The 19,829-nt window shown below is 38.0% G+C and overlaps 1 protein-coding gene and 1 long non-coding RNA gene across 2 annotated transcripts in view; one reads left to right on the top strand and one right to left on the bottom strand.

Moving 5' to 3' along the window:
* The window catches only part of GABRG3 (gamma-aminobutyric acid type A receptor gamma3 subunit), a 557,527-nt gene that overhangs the window by 169,807 nt on the left and 367,891 nt on the right, over nt 1-19,829 (top strand). The window lies entirely within an intron of this gene.
* On the bottom strand, nt 18,720-19,324 carry LOC112627722. Its single transcript, XR_003120217.1, has 2 exons — nt 19,248-19,324; nt 18,720-19,134 (listed from the first exon to the last, which is right to left on the bottom strand). It is a non-coding gene; the product is annotated as an uncharacterized LOC112627722 (long non-coding RNA).

The following is a 19,829-nucleotide window of genomic DNA, read 5'->3' as shown; positions in this document are numbered from 1 at the left end:
TTTTCAAACACAGAGTTCACAGGACTTGTCTCTAATTGTAGGGCTTTGTGGCTACATCCAAGGCACATGTGGTTTTTCCTTTTCATAAAGTGATAGATACTCGGTGGCAAATGCTCAGGTGACTTCTTGTCTTTCTTCCCTTTCTTTTGGTGGTGGTGGGTGGGCAAAGGATATTTTTGTTTTTGTTTAAGGTAAGTAAAGGTTTTCCCTTCTACTTGTTGATCTGCCTCTCCAGGGGCTGTGACAAAGTCTCTTGTTAGGATTTGACACCTGTGTACCCATCAAAGAAGGTGTTGCAACAGCACTTTCAAAAATATCTTTACATTTTCTAAATTTTACTTTGTGCTCATTTAACTTGTTATTCCTACCCTGTATTATTGTAAGTATTTTAAAGCATAACAACAACAAGAATATTATAATTTCCTTAATCCTGTTTCCCAGTGGCAACCACTTTCAATCTTTTCAGCTATTTATTCTGATATTTATGTCTGTAGTTCAGAATAATCTGCATATCCTGCTCTTCTGATCCAACTTTAGACACAAGCAATTCGTCTTCTTATAAGGGTTGCTGGGGACTGTGGGTTAATCACACCGCTTTTCACACCCCCCTAGTAACTACATCTAAACTGGGTAAACACAAATGAAGGCTTTTTCTTCTGACCGTGTAAATATGGTTCACTCTTGGGCTGTGATATAATATATAGCCCAAGTGTAATATAATATCCTTTCTCATCAAACTGTTTTTCCTTGGACTCAAAATGGGCACTTTTTTCCCAATGTTCTTGGAATGCATCACTAAATCTTCCTACAGCCTCCAAAAGTTTGTAAAATACAGAGTTCTTTACACATGAGTTCTGCGTGTGGATTATCCTTCCACCTTTTAAGCGTGTCCTGCTTCCTGTGCACTTGGAGTGCCCCCTTGGACGCCTTCATCTGGACACTTCCCTTCACCCTGAGGTGCTGGACACCCTTGGTGCTAATCTCAGGCTTTCCTCATCCTTGGTTATGCTCCATTGTAGGGTGGAAAATTATTATCCCTCAGGATTCTGAAGGCATGGTCCCATTGTCTTTTGGTTTTCCCTGTTGTGAGTCCTATATCATTCTGATTAATTATCCATTGTCTTGTTTTTCTTCTCTCTGGAGGCTTTGGGAACTTTTCTTAATTCCTGGTGTTCCAAAATTTTACTACAATGTGGATAGAAATTGTTTTTTCTCATTCACTTTCTCGAGCGTTTTAGGAGCTTTTTTCTGACTTGAGTGCTGTATAACTCAGGGTTCTCCAGAGAGGAAGACCTAATAGGGGATGGATGGATGGATGATAGATAGACAGATAGACAGAGAGGTATCTGAGAACTGGTTCACAGGATTATGGAGGCTGAGAAGTCCCGTGATGTGCTGCCTGCAAGCTGGAGGCCTGGGGAGGCCCGGAGTATGGCTCAGTCCAAGCCTGAAGGCCTCAGACCTAGGGAAGCTGATCGTGTTACTCTTAGTCAAGGCTGCAGGCTTGAGAAACTGGCGGGCTTGCGGGGGCAGAGGGGACATGGTGCAAGTCCTGAAGTCCACAGGCCGGAGAACCTGGCGTGCTAATGTTCAACTGAAGAAAAGAAGCTTCAGGAGAGAGAGAAAGAGAGAGAGAGAATGAATTTGCTTTTCCTCTGCCTTTTGGTTCTCTATGGGCCCTCAGCAGAATGGATAGTGCCTGCCCACATCAGGTGATGAGGATCATCCTCTCTCTCTTCACTGATTCAAATGCCCACTTCTTTCGGAAACACCCTCACAGACAAACTCAGAAGGAATGCTTTCCCAGCTCTCTGGGCATCGGTAATCCAGTCAAGTTGACACATAAAATTAACTCTCACAGGTACTTACTTTTTCTGAAAATTTTTTCCAGAAATTCTCTATCTGCATTTTTAAACATTATTTGTGATACTGTAAAATACATATTTGGTATGACCCTATTTCCTGGCATACAACTTCCCAAATCCTTAGACTCTCCCAAGAAATGTCTTTTGTATGCTGATGAGCTGACTGATGGCTGGCAGTCCCTAGGTAGGTTTAGGATGGGGCTGGTGACCAGAAGGATCAAGGCAGTACTAGAGGGTTGGGACTTTTAGCCCCACCCCGAACCACCGGGGAGCAGAAAGGGGCTGAAGGTTAAGCTGATCGCCAATGGCCAATGGTTGAATCAGTCATACCCACATAGTGAAGTTTCCATAAAAACCCAAAAGGATTGGGTTCAGAGAACTTCTGGATACGTGAGCATATGTAGGGCCCCGGAGGGAGGCGCCAGGGAGGGCTTGGAAGCTCCACCCCATCTCAGGCCTTGCCATGTGCATCACTTTATCTATATGTTTTGTAATATCCTTTATAATAAGCCAGTAAAGATAAGTTGCACGGAGTTCTGTGAGCTGTTCTGGCACATTAACCAAACACAAATAGGGGGTTGTGGGACTCCTAACTTGAAACTGACTGGGGGCCTGGACTTGTGACTGGTGGCAGGTGGGGGGGCAGTCTTGGGGAATGAGCCCTCAACCTGTGAGGTCTGACGCTATCTCCAGGGGGACAGTGTCCATAATTGAATTAGAGGACACCCAGATGGTGTCCATTGTGGGTTGCTTGCATGCTTGTTGAGGGGGAGAAATCCCTACACATTTGGGCAGAGAAGTCTTCTGTGTTCATTGTTGTTGTGGAGTTAGAGAATATAAAAAGAAATTTGAGTTCAAGTGTTTTTAATCTCAGTATTTAATTGATAGTTTGATTATTTTATTCCCATTTTCCCCTCCTTTCTAGAATTGATATGAACTGGGAATTGGACCATCAGCTAATATTCTTTTTATTAGTCCTTTAGCTTTTTTTAAATTTTGTTTTACCTTCTGTGGAATTTCCCCAACTTTAATTTACAAATTTCTATTGAACTTTAATAATTTTTCTTATTATATACATTCTAAGACTTATTTTCTTGCTGATTGTTCCTTCACAATAGTATCTTATTCTTGTTTTATGTATGCATTGACTTTCATCTTTTTGAGATTGTTAATTTTAGCTATTTTAGTATTTTCTTCTGTGCTGTATGTTGTTTATTCATCTGTTAATTTTGTTGTCTGTTTCATGGTTCTGATTCTCTGATTTTTGATATCTCGTTTATATTTAAGAGTGAGGGGCTGAAAAGGTTAAAATGCCTGTATGAGAGCTTTACTGTCAGGTTAGCTGTCGCCATTCAGATTTTCTCGGGGTGGAGTCCAAGACTGTCAGCCTTTGTGTGGTTACTTCTTTGTTATTGATGTTCTGTGGTTCCCTGTGCAGAAAAGCGGGCTCAGATGCCCTGCCTGAGAGATGGTGTTTTGGGTGGAATAGTGGTGGACAGAAGCTTAGCTTCTGACGTTAGAGGTAGCGTTTTGGGTGGAATAGTGGTGGATAGAAGCTTAGCTTCTGACGTTAGAGGTAGCGTTTTGGGTGGAATAGTGGTGGATAGAAGCTTAGCTTCTGACGTTAGCCTTTGTGGTTGTGGGAGAATAGATGATTATTCCTGTAAAAAGCCCTAGTTCACTGAGAAGCAGCCCTCACACACCATAAGAATTAGACCTCTTTGTCTAGTTATTTGCTTTGATCTCAAAAGACAGTAAGACATCTCTTATTTCCACACAAAGGGCCAGATTGTTACAGCCCAGACTAGATCCTAGGTTCAGCTCTGAGGTGCCGGGAAGATTGGGGTGTCTGTTTTTTTAGGTATTCACATTTCAAGGAGGTAGGAGCTGGCGACATTGGAGATATTTCCAGGGCCCTCTGGCTCCTGTGAGATTTTATTCACACATCAAAAGATTGGATTTAGGACTCAGGTCTACTGCATCTTCTAGGAGACTCCTTCAGGAGGTGCAAAGGAAAACTGCCCCCTTCCTGTTCATAAGCAATGAAAAATCAGTTTTCTCGTCCTGTACCTCTGAGGTGTCCAGGTACTCATGTAGGACAGATGACTTGGTGTCACTCTAGGGATAAGGTCTATGTCAGAAAGGGAGGGGAGTGGCAGTTAACTTCTTCTTTACCATAAAGTATTAAATAAAAAATGTGTCTCTCTGATCCTGCTGGTCCTGAACAACATGTAGCACATTCAGGATACGGTGAATGAAGACCCGACTAAAAACCCAGCAAGAGGACTGCAGAGGAATCAGTCTTGTATTCTCTTTTGGAGATCTGTGTTGCCAATGCACTGCCTTTCCTGGGCTTGTTGGCCATTTCTGCTGTGTGCTCACCCATCTCTCATCTGTCTTTGCCATTGCTTTCTGTTTTCATATACTTTAATGGGTTTTAAATATTTCTAGTTTTATTTCAGTTTATAATCCTTTTTCTTTTCTTTTTTTTTGAGAAAAGAAGTGAGTGAGTGGAAAAGTTTTTACACGTTCACCTTGATTTTAAAAGTATTTCAGATGTCCTCTTTTTAATTTGAATTTACATTCAGTATTTCGCAATTTATAATTTCATAATGGAACTCGAGTTTAACTCATTATATAAAATCCATATAGTTTTTCCATTTTTCTTTGATAATTTATTCATTTATTATATTTTGCTCTGATAAATACCACCCCCGTGATTCAGTTATCTCCCACCAGGTCCCTCCCACAACACGTGGGAATTGTGGGAGTACAATTCAAGATGAGATTTGGGTGGGGACACAGAGCCAACCCATGAACACTTCAATTGAGTTTACTGTGCATGACTTTCCCCTTGGTCAAATTTAAATGGCAGTGTTTTGGGCAAGTCAGTCTTCCCTGCACACCAGTGTGCTTTACCACTTCAGTTTATCCCTTCATGTTCACAGGGAAGGGTTACAGAGGATGTGTTTGTTTGTTCGTTTTGTTTTTTTTTTGAGACAGTGTCTTGTCTGTTGCCCAGACTGGAGCGCAGTGGCATGACCTTCCCAGTAGCTGGGACTACAGGTGTGCGCTACCATATCTGGCTGATTTTTGTAGCTTTTGTAGAGATGAGGTTTTGCCGTGTTGCCCAGGCTAGTCTCAAACTCCTGGGCTCAAGTGACCTGCCTGCCTCAGCCTCCCAAAATGCTAAGATTACAAGCATGAGCTGCTGCAGCTGGTAGGATGAGTATTGGGATTTATTTATGTATTTGTTTATTTTACAGTCAGTGTCTCACTCTGTCTCACTGCTGCACTAAAGTACAGTGGCACAATCATAGCTCACTGCAGCCTTGGTCTTCTGGGCTCAAGTGATCCTCCCACTTTAGCCTCCCCGGTAGCTGGGACTGCAGGCATATGCCACCACGCCTGGATAATTTTTAAAATTTTGTAGAGATGGGGGTCTCACTGTGTTGTGTAGGCTGGTCTAGAACTCTTGGCCTCAAGGAATACTCCTGCCTGAACCTCTCTAAGCACTGGGATAACAGGTGTGAGCTACCGTATCTGGCCGGGTTTTTTTATAAGAAGCAACAAGAGAGTGTAGTGCAACCCTGCCGTAAAGATTAGATTTGTCTCAGCAATGCTTGTTAGTTATTCTCACAGGTTGGCATTTATTTTATTTATCAAATGAAAATTTTACCAAAGAATGCTAGCAGAGAAAAGCAAATCAAGTCATACATTCTCAATTCTCAATAAATGGAAAAGCCCAGGTGACAGGGTGATATTTCTCAATAGCATTTGAAACGATGCTGTGGAAAGCTGCGAGTATATAGTTTCTATAGACTTGAAAAATGACCTTCTGCTAAAGCTGGAAGGATGTTTTGGGGGGAGTGACCATAACAATAATGTAAAATGTTATATGATTCACTTTGAAATGACTGTTTCTAAAATAACAAGTTGGGTTGCTAACCAGCATTGGGTTCTTCTAAAAAACTGATTTGGATGTTTTTGTGTCCCTCTCTCAATCAATTCATAAATTTGTTGACCTTGAGGTTTGGTGTGATGAAGATAAATACACCTTCGTAGTGTAGAGAAATAACTAGAAAAGGGGAAATTTATTTCTCAGATGAAAGATAAGACAATATTTTGTTACTTTTTGGAAGATATTTTAACACAACCCAGATTGCCATTAACAAGCTTTATGAAATATTAAGAACCCTAACAGTTGGTAAGAAGAATAGAGGAGTCAAGACCCACATAATTAAGATACTCTTCCAAAAAAGCAATGACAATGCTAACGACAATTGGTAAATCATCCTTTCAAAAATTTGGAAATTAACTAAAGGCTTGCAATAATCTAAGTAGCATTTATTCAAGTAAAACATCTCAGTCTTGGGAAGGACAGTGACTGTGTGGCGTCTTAACTTCCCTCACTTTCATGACCACCTCCCCAGCTCTGAGATCTCCTTGAAAACCAGCAGCCCACAAATCATGCTGAAAATCAGCAGCCTAGTAGCCCCTGGAGGAGGCAGCATGGGTCTGTAGTTCCCCTAAAGCAACATTCTTAGAGAATTGTCATTACTCAAACTGTCTGGTAGTTCCCAGGAAGCCACCATTCAAAGGGCATGTCTTTATTTGACCTGAATCAGCGCGCTCCAAGTACAAACAGTCTTTTCTTCAGGAGTACTTGTTGAAAACAATTATTTGTCACAACACCTGCCTTAGATGGCAATACAAGTTGGAGGAGAGAAAGCTAACCAAAAAAATTCAAAGGAAAAGCTGAGGAGTGAGATGTGCATAAGGGGTCTTTGAAAAGAAAGAACATATTCCTGGGGATCTAGAAGTTTACGTATGTGGCATATGTGCAGGGCTTTGGGCATGCCCAGTGTTATGTGCACACCCAGAAAATCCCTAAGAAGGCCCTGTGCTCTCACTTATGACTGACCTTGGAATGCTGATTGAATGCTAATACAGAATTGTAACATACCTGTGTGAGAATTGAAGGTGTATTCCCGAAAAGGGTACACAGAGCAACTTGGCAAAGGCTGGGAGATTTATTACTTCTAGGCATTTAAGAAAATTTCTGCCCAACCACTAACTTAGTTAGCTAAGGTGTCAATAGCCACACATAACAAAGAATACGACCTTTACAGAATTAGTTCAGAAAAGCTATTAACAAACAAACAGAAACAAATACAGCAACAAGAAACAGGAACAACAAACCCTGGGAGAAAAAGGAATTTGATACCACAAGATTTGCCACATTATGTTACTTGAAATGTTCTGTTTCCAACCAAACATTGTGAGACAAACTAAGGAAAAACAAGGAAAGAACCATATGCAAGGAAAAAACAGTCAATAGAAACAGTCCCTAAGGAAGTTCAGTCATTGGACTCCCTAGACAAGGACTTTAAATCAGCCCTTAAGAACATTCTGCAAACTAAGAAAACCATGTATAAAGAACTAAAAAGGACCGGGCGCGGTGGCTCACGCCTGTAATTCCAGCACTTTGGGAGGCTGAGGCGGGCAGATCACGAGGTCAAGGGATCGAGACCATCCTGGCTAACACAGTGAAACCCCATCTCTACAAAAAAATACAAAAAAGTAGCTGGGTGTGGTGGCAAGCACCTGTAGTCCCAGCTACTTGGGAGGCTGAGGCAGGAGAATGGCTTGAACCCAGGAGACGGAGCTTGCAGTGAGCTGAGATCGTGCCACTGCACTTCAGCCTGGGCTCTGTCTCAAAAAAACAAACAAACAAAAACAACAATGACAAAAACTAGTAAAGGTAACTAAAAAAGGTAAATACAATTCCCCCACCATATGAATTTATTCTTATTTGTTTTATTTTTTCTCCTATCAAAATTAAAAACAGCTGCATAAAGCAACAATTACATTCTCTGTTGATGGACATCATAATGTAAAATGATTGAGTTGGTATGATAACAGCAGAAAAGTAAAGAGGGATGGAGCTGTATAATGCAAAGTTTTTGTAAATTGTTAAAATTACGTTGATTATGCGAGCTAGGTTATTGTAAATTAAGATGTGATTTGTAATTCCCAGGGCAGCAACTAAGAAAATAACTAAAAAATAATGTAGTAAAATAAAGTACAAGGGGATTAAAATGATACACTATACAATATTAATTTAACACAAAAGAAGGCAATAGTAAAGGAATAGAACAAAAAAGACATAAGATATATAATAAATAGCAAAATGCAGATATAAATTCTACCTTATTCATAATTACATTAAATGTAAATAGTTTAAATGTTGCAGTCAAAAGGCAGAGATTGGCAGAATGGCTTTTAAAAAATATGACCCATATATATGTTGTTTATGAATGACGGTTTCAATTCAAAGACACAAATAAGTTGTAAATGAAAGGACAGAAGGAAGATGTACCTTGGCAACAGTACTAAAAGAGAGCTGGGGTTGCTGTATTAATACTGGACAAAGTAGACTTTAACACTACAGGAGGCAAAAAAGATATACATATATCTTATATGTGTGTATAATGTTAATGTATATAATGTTAATGTATATAATGAGAAATGAGTCAATTCATCAAGAACACATAATAAATATAAACTTACAAGCACCTAAACAAGAGAGCCTTAAAATATATGAAGCAAAAATGGACAGAATTGAAGGGAGAAATAGATAATGCTAAAATAGTGGTTGACTTGTTCAATACCTCAATGTCAATACTAGTAAGAACAAGTAGAAGATTAACAAGGATAGAATATTTGAACAACACTCTAAAACAACTAGACCTAACAGACATCTGTACAACCCAATGACACTGGAATACATATTCTTTTCAAGTGTATTGTAATTCTCCTTTATTCTCTGGGTGAGTGGGGGACTCAATTGTATATTATGCCATTAAATAAGTTTTAAGAAATTTGAAATAATTGAAAACATACTAAGTGTCTTTCCCATTCAAAATGGAATGAAATGGGAAATCAACAACAGAAAGAAATTTGGAGAATTCACAAATATGTGAAAATTAAACAGTATACACCGAAATAACAGGTGGGTCAAATCAGAAACCATAAGGAAATTGGAAAACACTTTGAAATTTAAAAATACAGAAACACAATATGCTAGAACTTATGAGATGCTGCAACGGAAGTGCTTGATAAATAGATAGTTGCAAATGCCTATTTTTAAAAAGTAAGATTTCAAATAAATAACTTTACCTTTCTCCTTAAGCAACTAGAAAAAGAAGAGAAAAATAATCCAAAGCAAGCAGAAAAAAGAAATAATAAAGATTACGTGAGAAATAAATGAAAAAAGAACAGAAAGCAATAAAAAATTAACAAAACCAAAAGTTGGTTTTTTGAAAAGATCAACAAAATTGACAAACTCTTCGCTACACTGATCAAGAGAAAAAGAGAGTAGATGCACATTACTTAATTAGGGAATGAAAGAGGAGACACTACTACTAACTTCATGGAGGGGGGTGAAAGAATTACAAAGGAATACTTTGATTATTAGATTATAATCTATAATATTTAGATTATCACCTAAATTAGATGCAATTAATTTATTAATCTTAATTAGATGCAATAAACAAATTTCTAGAAAGACACAAACTACCAAAACTGAATGGAGAAAAAGTAAAATCTAGAAAGGCTCATAACATAAAGAGGTTTATTTTAGTAACCAGAAATCTTACCATTGAGTAAACTGTAGACCTAAATGGCTTTGCTAGTGAATTGTACCAAACCTTTTAACAAGGCTTAACACTATTCTTTGACAAGCTTTTCCTAAAAATTGAAGAGAAAGGAATGCTTCCAAGCTAATTGTATGAGGCCAATATTATCTTGATCTCCAAGCCAAAGATATCACAAAAAATGAAAACTACAAATCAACACCTCATACAAATACAAATACTGTTGCAAAGATTCTCAACAAAACACAAGCAGTCTGAATCCAGCAACGTACAATATTGATTATACACCAGTGACCAAGTAGTATCTAAAAAAATGCAAGGATGGTTCAACATAAAAAAATCATTCTATGTAATACTCTGTATTCATAGAATAGGCACAAAAATAACAATCATCACTATGGGCAGAAAAAAACATTTGACAAAATTAAGCGTTCTTCCGTGATATAAACATCCAACATACTAAGAACAGAAGGTAACTTCCTCAACCCAATAAATGTAATCTATGAAAAATCCACAACTAACATCATACTTAATAATAAAAGACTAAAAGTGTCCATCCTAAGATCAGGAACAAGGTAAGAATGTTGCTGTCACCATTTCTATTCATAATTTTATTGGAGGTTCTACCTAGTGCAGTTAGGCATCTATTAATAATTAAAATTATAAAAGTCCTATTTTTGGAAAGAGGGAAGTAAATATTTGCAGATGACATGCTCTTGCATATAAGAAATTAAAAGCATCTACCCCCCTCCAAAAGACATTAAAATAATGAATGAGTTTAGCAAAGTTGCAGGATACAAGATCAATATAAACAAAACTTATTGAATTTTATACATTTGCAATGAACACTGAAAATTAAGATAATAATTTCATTTACAGTAGTATCAAAAATGTTAAAATATTCAGGAATAAATTTAACAAAGTAAGCATAAAAGATTTATATACTAGGAACTAAAATATTATTGAAACAAATTAAAAATCTAAATAAATGGAAAGACAACTCATGTTCATGGACTGGAAGACTTAACATTGTGAAGATGGTAATAGCTCCAAATTGATCTAGATTCAGTAGAATCCCCATCAAAATCTCAGCCTCTTTTTTTTGCAGAAATTGACAAGCTACTCCAAAAATGTGTATGGAAATTGTAAGCAATCCATAATAGCAAAAACAGTCTTGCAAAATAACAAAGTTGGAGGATTGACAATTTGCATTTTCTGAATCTACTGCAAAACTACTGCAGTTGAGACAATGTGATGCTGGTATAAGGATAGGCATATGCATAAATGGAATAGAATTGAACATCCAGAAATAAACTCTTACATTTATGGTTATATCACATCTCAGATTCTCTTGTAGAACCTCTGGAAGGAGGACAACCCTGCCAACACCTTGATTTTTGACCAGGGCTCAAGATAATTTACTGGGGAAAAGTAGTCTGGCTTTCCTCTAGGCTTTTGTTTCATTTGAAACAAGGATAAGTATCATCTGGACAGCACCTACCTTAGAAGCTAGCCGTAAATACTCAAAAGGATAAAGTTTTAAGTGCTTGGTTTAGAATTTAACATATACTAAGCAGACATTTATTACTACTGTGTGATCTTGGGCAAGTAGATTAATCTCTGATTTTCAGATTTACTGTGCGTAAAGTAAGTGTAATATCTTTCTTACAAGAGTAACCTGAGATAATGTTAAAAACTCAATAACTACCCCTTACTCTTCCTTCCTAAAGGTGTCCAGATGTGATATAACCATCATTTAGATGTTTCTTTTGGAAATAGGAAGAGTTGACCTTCTTTCTTTCCTTTTTATCACATTTATTTTTTGTTCTAATTATAAAAGTGATATATTTTTAAATACAGAGGAAAAAATGTGAACCTGTTTACACCAAACCATTAAAGTCATTTTCCTTTGGGGAGTGAAAGTGGCAAAATGGGTGTTTTCATTTTGAACCTTATTGTGCTTGTGTAGTGTTTGAATATTTTACAACCAAGTATTACTTTAAGAATTAAAAAATGCCTGTATACTATAAAGCAATATTTTTTTTTTTTTTTTTTTTTTTTTTTTTTTTTGAGACGGAGTTTTGCTCTGTAGCCCGGGCTGGAGTGCAGTGGCCGGATCTCAGCTCACTACAAGCTCCGCCTCCCGGGTTCCCGCCATTCTCCTGCCTCAGCCTCCGGAGTAGCTGGGACTACAGGCGCCCGCCACCTCGCCCGGCTAGTTTTTTGTATTTTTAGTAGAGACGGGGTTTCACCGTGTTAGCCAGGATGGTCTCGATCTCCTGACCTCGTGATCCACCCGTCTCGGCCTCCCAAAGTGCTGGGATTACAGGCTTGAGCCACCGCGCCCGGCCAATATAAAGCAATATTAACACATTTTTATTTTATCTAGTTCAGCATTTCTCAAAATGTATTCCATAGGCAATAGTTAACAAGATGTTTCCATGAAAAAAAATGTGAAGGTGGGCTGGCTGGCTTCCATTGTCAAATAATTTTGGAAATGCTGTTAAAACACATTTGTTCTTCTCTAGGGCACTCGCAACAACTTCTGTCAACTACACTAATCCCAGTGAAAATACAAAATGATTTTGCTACTAACCCTTGCCATTTTTCCATGTAACTCCTACTCACTTATGAGAAGGCACTTTGTGAATTACCTGTGCACTTCACCATTCGTAAGTACCTCACACAATTTGTTACCGGCAGAGTGCAGATGAGGGACCTGAGTTTTCAGCCTGACTACTTACAGCCCACTCTTCTGACTCTGTTAAGTGCAGTCTTTAGTAGCAGGGGGATGGGGGATACCTGGAAAGGAACAGGCACTTCAGAGAAGAGGGAGTTTGGTCAAGCTGCTGAATTGACTGTGAGTTCTCAGAGGGAGGAGTTGAGCAGGGATTTTACTGGGTGCTCAGGTAATGATGAAGAAATCCTGCAAAACATCTCATTTCCAGATTTACTGATTTTCCCAAGATAGCTGAGATGGGTTTGTAAAAATTAAACATTTTATTTTGGGATAGCTATAGCTTTATATACAGAAGCGAAAAATGATACAGGGATTCCTCTGTAGCCTTTACCCACTTTCTCTCAATGATGACATCTTTCAAAACTACACTAAGGTATGACAGCTAGGATGTTGACGTTGGTAAAGTCAAGATAGATAGATCCTGTTCACTGCAGGGTCTGTCATGTTGCCCTTTTATGACCACAAACATTTCCTTTATGCTCTCACTCCCTGCTTAACTCCTGGCAACCACTAATCTGTCCTCCATTTTTTAATTTTGTTAATTAAAGAATATGACACAAAGGGAATTACACAGACTGCCACCTTTTGGGACTGTTTCTTTTTAATCAACATCTTTCTCTGGAGCTTGATCCAGGTTATTGTGAATATCAATAGATGGTTACTTTTTATTGCTGAGTAGTATTCCATAGTGTGGTGGGCAGAATAATAGCCTACCTAAAGATATTCATGATCTGATCATCAGAACCTGTGAATGTCTTGTGTTATATGGAAAAAAAGACTTTGATGGTGTGATTTGGTTAAGAATCTTGAGATGGAAACATGACCCTGAATTTCTTGGTTGACCTAACGTATCACAAGGGTCTTTATCAGGGAAAGAGAGTAAAAGGAGAGTCAGAAAAATCAATGTGAAAGGAAAGCAGAGGCCAGAGTGATTCTGTGTTAGATTAACTGGACCCAAATGGAAGAAGGAGACCCTGACTCAAGGACTGCAGGAGGCCTCTAAAACCAGAAAAGGCAAGGAAATAGATTTTCCCCTAGCACCTCCAGAAGGAACATGGTCTAGACGACACCTTGGTTGAAGCCCTTTTGGGCGCTGTGTTAAGTTCTGAGAACACTTTATCTATTCTAGGTACCTAGTCCTTTGTTGGATATGTGGTTTGCAAATATCTCCAGTCTGTAGCTTGTCTTGACATCCTCTTAGCAAAGTTTTTCATACAGCAAATTTTCTAATTTTGATGAAGTCTAACCTGTTAACTGATCTTTTTATGGGTCGTGCTTTTAGAGACAGTAGACTTTTTCTTATAGGCCTAAATTGCAAATATTTTCTCCCGTAGTTTTCCTAAAGGTTTTGTAGTTTTATTAATTCTGTGATACATTTTGAATTTTTTTTTATATAGGTCAAGGTTAATTTTTTAAAAAATGAATGTCCAGTTTTTCCAGCACAATTTGTTTCCTCCATGAATCCCTTTTATGCCTTTGTCAAAAATGAGTTGGGCATATATTTGTGGATGGAGGTCTTTTTGGGTTCTCTATTCTGTTTTATTTATCCATTGTTTTCCTCCACCAGTACCACAAGCTTTTGTTTACCATAGGTATTTATAATTCTTGAATTAGGTAAATTAATTCCTCCAACCTTACTTTTTAAAAATTTTTAAAAATTGGTTTTGCTATTCCTGTTCTTTTGCAAATCTCCATTTAGTGTGATCGTCTCTGTTTCTACAGAAAGCTTGCTGGAATTTTGATAGAATTTTAATTAAACCTGTCTATCAATTTGCAGAGAATTCATATCTGTCTTATGTTGAGTTGTTGAAGTCATAAAAACCATCTGTCTTTCAGTGATTTTAGATCTTCTTTGATTTTTTCATCAGCATTAAATGTCTTTTCATATCTTTTGTCCTTTTTCTAACTGGATTTTTTACAACATGAAAAATCATTTTGTTCTTTGCATATTCTAGATATGATTTCTGTAAGTGCTTTTCAGCAATTATTTGACACCAGTGGAGTGTCTTACAATTCAATTTTTCTTTTATAGTTTTACATTTAAATCTATGATCGTTTTTGAGTTAATTTTTGTATAAGATCTGAGGTGTAAGTCAAGTTTCACATTTTTGCTTATGAATATCTGATTATTTCGATAGTTATTAAGATTATCTTTTTTTCATTGAGTTGTCTTTGCCTCTTTATAAAAAATCACTTAGCTATTTTTGTGTGGGCAATTTCTAGGTTCTCCGTTCTGTTCCACTGATCTATGTGTCTGTCCCTCTGATAATACCACACAGTGTCGGTTACTGTAGCTATACAATAGGCTATAATATCTGGTAGGGTGATTCTTCCCACACTCTTCTTTTTCAGCATTGTTTTAGGTACTTTGCTTTTACCTATAAGTTTTAGAATAATTGTAGCTCTATATACACAATATTTTGAAATAATTTTTATACAATTTGTGTTAAACTTAACACAGTAGTTTGGAAAGACATCTTTACTATATTTAGTCTTCTAATCCGTGAACATGGAATATCTTTTTATTTAGATCTTCTTTGATTTCTTTCATCAGCATTTTGTAATTTTCAACATATATATTCTCGACATTTTTTTTTCGGTTTTCTGGCTTCTTTCAGTATTTTCTCTTATTCTTTGGTATTCTGAAGTTTGCTTACATTACCCATCTGTTCTAGTATGTTGTGTACTTCTTTAATTAGAGTCCCTTATATTAATTGTAGCTATTTTAAATTCTCTGATAATTCCAAAATCTGTGTCATATCTGAATCAGTCTACTCTGATGCTTGCTTTCTGTCTTCAGATTGTGTTTTCTAGGCCGGGCGCGGTGGCTCAAGCCTGTAATCCCAGCACTTTGGGAGGCCGAGGCGGGCGGATCACGAGGTCAGGAGATCGAGACCATCCTGGCTAACATGGTGAAACCCCGTCTCTACTAAAAATACAAAAAACTAGCCGGGCGTGGTGGCGGCGCCTGTAGTCCCAGCTACTCGGAGGCTGAGGCAGGAGAATGGCCTGAACCTGGGAGGCGGAGCTTGCAGTGAGCTGAGATCGCGCCACTGCACTCCAGCCTGGGTGACACAGCGCGAGACTCCGTCTCAAAAAAAAAAAAAAAAAAAAAAGATTGTGTTTTCTCTTGCATTTTGACATCACTTGTAAATTTTAGGTGAAAGGAAGACATGATACACCAGTAATAGGAAGTGAGGCAAATAGGCCATTTGTGTGAGGCTTTATGTTAACCTTACTAGGAGTTGGGCTGTGCTTAGTATTTGCTGCAGTATAGGTAACAGGGACTCCAAGTTCTTTATTTTTGCCTCCCTTTCCTGTGGCTTCCTTAAGAATCCCTCCACATATAGAATCTGTACCTTGCAGGTCTTTTAGCTGCAAATTAATGTCATTTATTATATTGGAGCCCTGTTGATATGTGGTATGGCATGGTGAGGGGGAAAAGTTCTATTGTCTTATGACCAAATTTGTCTTTTAGTAGCCCTGTATCTTCAGGCTGACTAAATTTTGGTCAAGCAGAGAATCTTTTTCAGTGCCTTTTCTTTCTTTCTGTTGCCTTATTGCACTGGCTAGATCTTCTAGTACTATGATGAATGAGAGTTGAGAGTGGACATCCCTGAACTGCTACTGATCTCAAGGGGGGAAATATTCAGTAACTCACCATTACCTGGAATGTTAACTGTATGTTGCAGATGTTTATCAAGTTGAGGAAGTTCTCCTCTGTTCAGTTTGCTGAGAAGTTTTACTAAGAATGGGTGTTGCGTTTTGTTTGATACTTGCTCTGCGTTGTGACTGATCCAGTCAGAAAGCCTGTTAATGTGGAAGATTGTATTGATTGATTTTTTTAATATTGAACCAGCCAGGAATCCTTGGAATAAACCCCATGTGATCATTGTATATAATTTTTTTATATGTTGCTGAATTCTGTTTGTTAATATGTATCTTTAAGGTTTATGCACATATATTCATGAGGAATATTGGTTTATACTTTTTTTTGTCCTTGTCTATATTGTTTTGATACCAGGATGATGGGGCTTCATAAAATTAATTAAATTTAGCAATGTTCCTTCCTTATCTGTTTTCTGGAAGAGATTGTATATAATTTGTATTAATTATATTTTTAATGTTTGGTAGAATTCTCCTGTAATTGACACACTTTCTGTCAATTTGTTAGTACTTTTTCATCCTTACTCTCTTTCCATTCTTCCTGGACTTCCATGACACGAATACTAGATCTTTTGTCTGACTGGTCTCTGAGACTCTGTTTATTTTTTCAGTCTATTTTCTTGCTGTTTTTTCAGATTGTGCAGTTTCTGTTGTTTTATATTAAGTTCCACTGCTGCTTTCCTCTTTCCTCAGTTCTGCTGCTGAATGCACTAGTGAAAGTTTTTAAAAATTATTTTTGTCACCAACTCTTTTAGTGCTAAGATTTTCATTGGGGTCTTTTTTTGCATCTTCTATTGAGAATTTGTTTCTTTGCTGAGCCTTTTTATTTTTTCGTTTGTCTCAAGCATATTAGTAATTGATTGTTGAAGCATTTTTGTGATGACTGCTTTTATCTTTTATTATTTTTAAAAATCTTTGCCACATAATTCTAACATCTCTCTCTTCTTGTAGATGTCAACTGATTGTCTTTTTTCCTTCAGTTTGAGATCTTTCTGGTTCTTGGTAGAATGGGCTGAATGTTTTTCAGTTGAAACCTGAATATTTCAGATATTATTTTATGCAACAGTGTGTCTTATTTAAGCTGTCTGTTTTGGCTTTCTTCAACAGCACTCTGGTGAAAAGGGGGTTGGAGTTCATCACTTCCAGGTGGCTGTAGAAGTCCAGGTTCCATCCTTGTGTCTATTGACCCTTGGAGGCTGTCTCCTAATCATTGCTGGATAGGGAGGGAGTTCTAGCTTCCCTCTAGGCTCCTGCAGATAGTGCACCGGCTGGACAGGTATGAGTACCTGTTCCCATGGTCTCCAACTATATCATTAGGAGAGGAAGCTCATTATTGTTTAGAGGAAATCAAACTCCTGTCTCCCTCATCAGCACTCTCTGAAACCACCTTAGTTGAGGGATGGGTGCCTTATTGTAGCCCAGTAAGGGTAGAATTCAGGGCTCCTTGCTGAGCCTCTGTGAGCAAGGCAGGTCCACCATTTTAGCTATTCTGTTCAGCTAGAAAAGAGTGATTATTGTTTAAAAGTATTCTGTCTTGTTAGGATGCCCCTTTTCTTGTCCTTTAACTAGAGAGAGCAGGCTTCTTTTGAGAATTTTTTAAATTCACATGCATTAGTGTGTCTGAGTTTTTAGCTTCTTCAGTTCCAAATCTGAGATGAAAAGAAAAGAAAAGAAAAGAAAACCCAAGATACTCATTACCATGTCATCCCTTGGGTCCTGATGCCCTAGCTGGTCTGCCTCTTCTCTAATTCTCACAGTCCTTTTATGATTGTTTTACATATAATATCCAGGGATTTTAGTTGCACTTAGCAAGAAAAGTAGGGACAGGTATCCAAAATATTTGGGTCATGAACATTTGGAACTTACAGATATGATTACAGATGGAATTCAGTGGCATGGAGTGTTTTCCTGTCTTTTACAGGCTTATTTGCCACAACTGATTTCTAAGCAGTTCATGCTTTGAAGAAGTCCACACCTGACAAGTCATTTCTTCCCATCATTTTCCTACCTGCCTCTGACATATGTGCAGAATGACATTATTTTCTAAAAGCATGCTGCAGGAGATGAAGACTGCCTCCCCCAGCCTCAAGTCCAACAGAGAATCATATTTCTGAAGTGGAAGAGAAGAATATGTTATTGGAAAAATTATTTGCACTTGCAGGTAGAGAGTATTGCACCATAAAGAATGAAGCACAGGTAACTTGAATTCAGTTGCTGCATGTCTGGAATGGAAGAGTGGAAACTTATATTTGGGAGGAGAAAAAGACTGAATTCTTTTTAAAAATTATAGTTTGCAAACTCATAAGATCTATCTAGGGTTAAAAAAATCCGTAGGGCACTGAAGTTTTATTCCCTTGTGATAGTTTTCCCCATAATAGTTGGTAATATATGAAATATAAGTTTCTCATGATTCAAATACAGGAATCACAAGCTAAAGAAAAGCCAGTAATAGTTTGCCATTTGACAACAGTGGATTAAAAATAATAGACCTGAATTCTTTTAGGCTCATCCCATATTTCATATGTCCCCTGTTGTCTATACCCCTGCCTTTCACACATTTTGTTACCAACCTGAACTTTACAAAGCACATGAGATACTTACCTTTGTGCTCAAGTCAATCCCGAGCTTGGAGAGTAGACAGACAGGTTCCAACTCTAGTCTGGCCATTACTACCTATGTGAGACCAGGTAAGTTATCAGTCTAAGCTCCTTACCTATACACCGAGGGAAATAATATCACCTGCCTTAGCGATAGTTCTTATGCAGACATATTGCAATATCGATGCATAAGTGCTCACCATCATAATCATTACTGTAGTGAGATATCACAACAGACAGGGCAGAATATTAGACTGTGCACAGTGTCAGAAGTTCTGGTGTTTGATAGCAGCTCCCCACATGTCCTGTCCATGGAGGTCCCTTGCTGAATATAAATGACAACCAGCTTGTTCCATGTGCACTCATTCATGCTGCATGGAGTCCTGCCTCACTTTCCTGAGTGAAGTGGGTGGTGGTCTTACCTTCTTAGTCAGCTCACAAGTGCTTCCTGGGCATCCACTTCTATACACAGGCTCTGGCTCCTGGCTGTTAAACAGTGAACCAGACCATGAGCTGGCTCTTCGGGTTTTTTCCCTTTGCTTTCTTGGGTCAGATGAAGTTTTCAGGTGGGAGGAACTTCAGGGATGCAGGTGAAAGGGGAAATACAGCTGCGAGGAATAAGACCTGAGCTGAAAGCTATTTAATACATGGAAAACGGTCTGATTGATTTAGGGTAGTAGATTACACCAGGACAGAGAGAGAGGAGGGAGATGAAATACACCTGGATCTGTAAATTAGACACTGAAGGACATTGTGCAACAGTGGGTGGACCGCACCCATGGTGGGGGGGGTGTGTCAAGTCTGTCCTCTGTAAGTCAGACACTGAAGGACATTGTGCAGCAGTGGGTGGACCACACCCATGGGGGGGGGTGTCAAGTCTGTCCTCTGGTGCTGAGCCCGTCAATTAAAACCCAAACTGATCCTGTACCTGAGAGTCCATGAAGAAGTGACTCTTAAAGATGATTTTCCCTTATTCCATGTTTATTTTGAAGTGATTTTTCATTTACTCTCAAATTATACCTGTAAATACTGTTTACATTTGCTTTATGTTAAAGATTTTGTGCAATTATAGCAGTAATTAAAAGGAATTACAATAATCATCCCTGTTTTCATAAGATTTCTATGTGAGAGAGACAAATTATTTTATCTTCACCATGGACCTGGGGTGAGTTTCTTTGTAAATAATGTGTCAAGGGTAAGAATAAACTGCTATGTAGCTAAATTAAAAATTTAATAACAAGTAAATGACATTATTGTCAAATATTAAAAAAGGGATAATAAAACCTTCATTATTTCCATGATA

The sequence above is a fragment of the Theropithecus gelada genome, chromosome 7a, assembly GCF_003255815.1.
Source record: "Theropithecus gelada isolate Dixy chromosome 7a, Tgel_1.0, whole genome shotgun sequence".
NCBI lineage: Eukaryota > Metazoa > Chordata > Mammalia > Primates > Cercopithecidae > Theropithecus > Theropithecus gelada.
The sequence above is the reverse complement of the archived record's forward strand: the minus strand, read 5'-3'. Positions and strand labels throughout refer to the sequence as shown.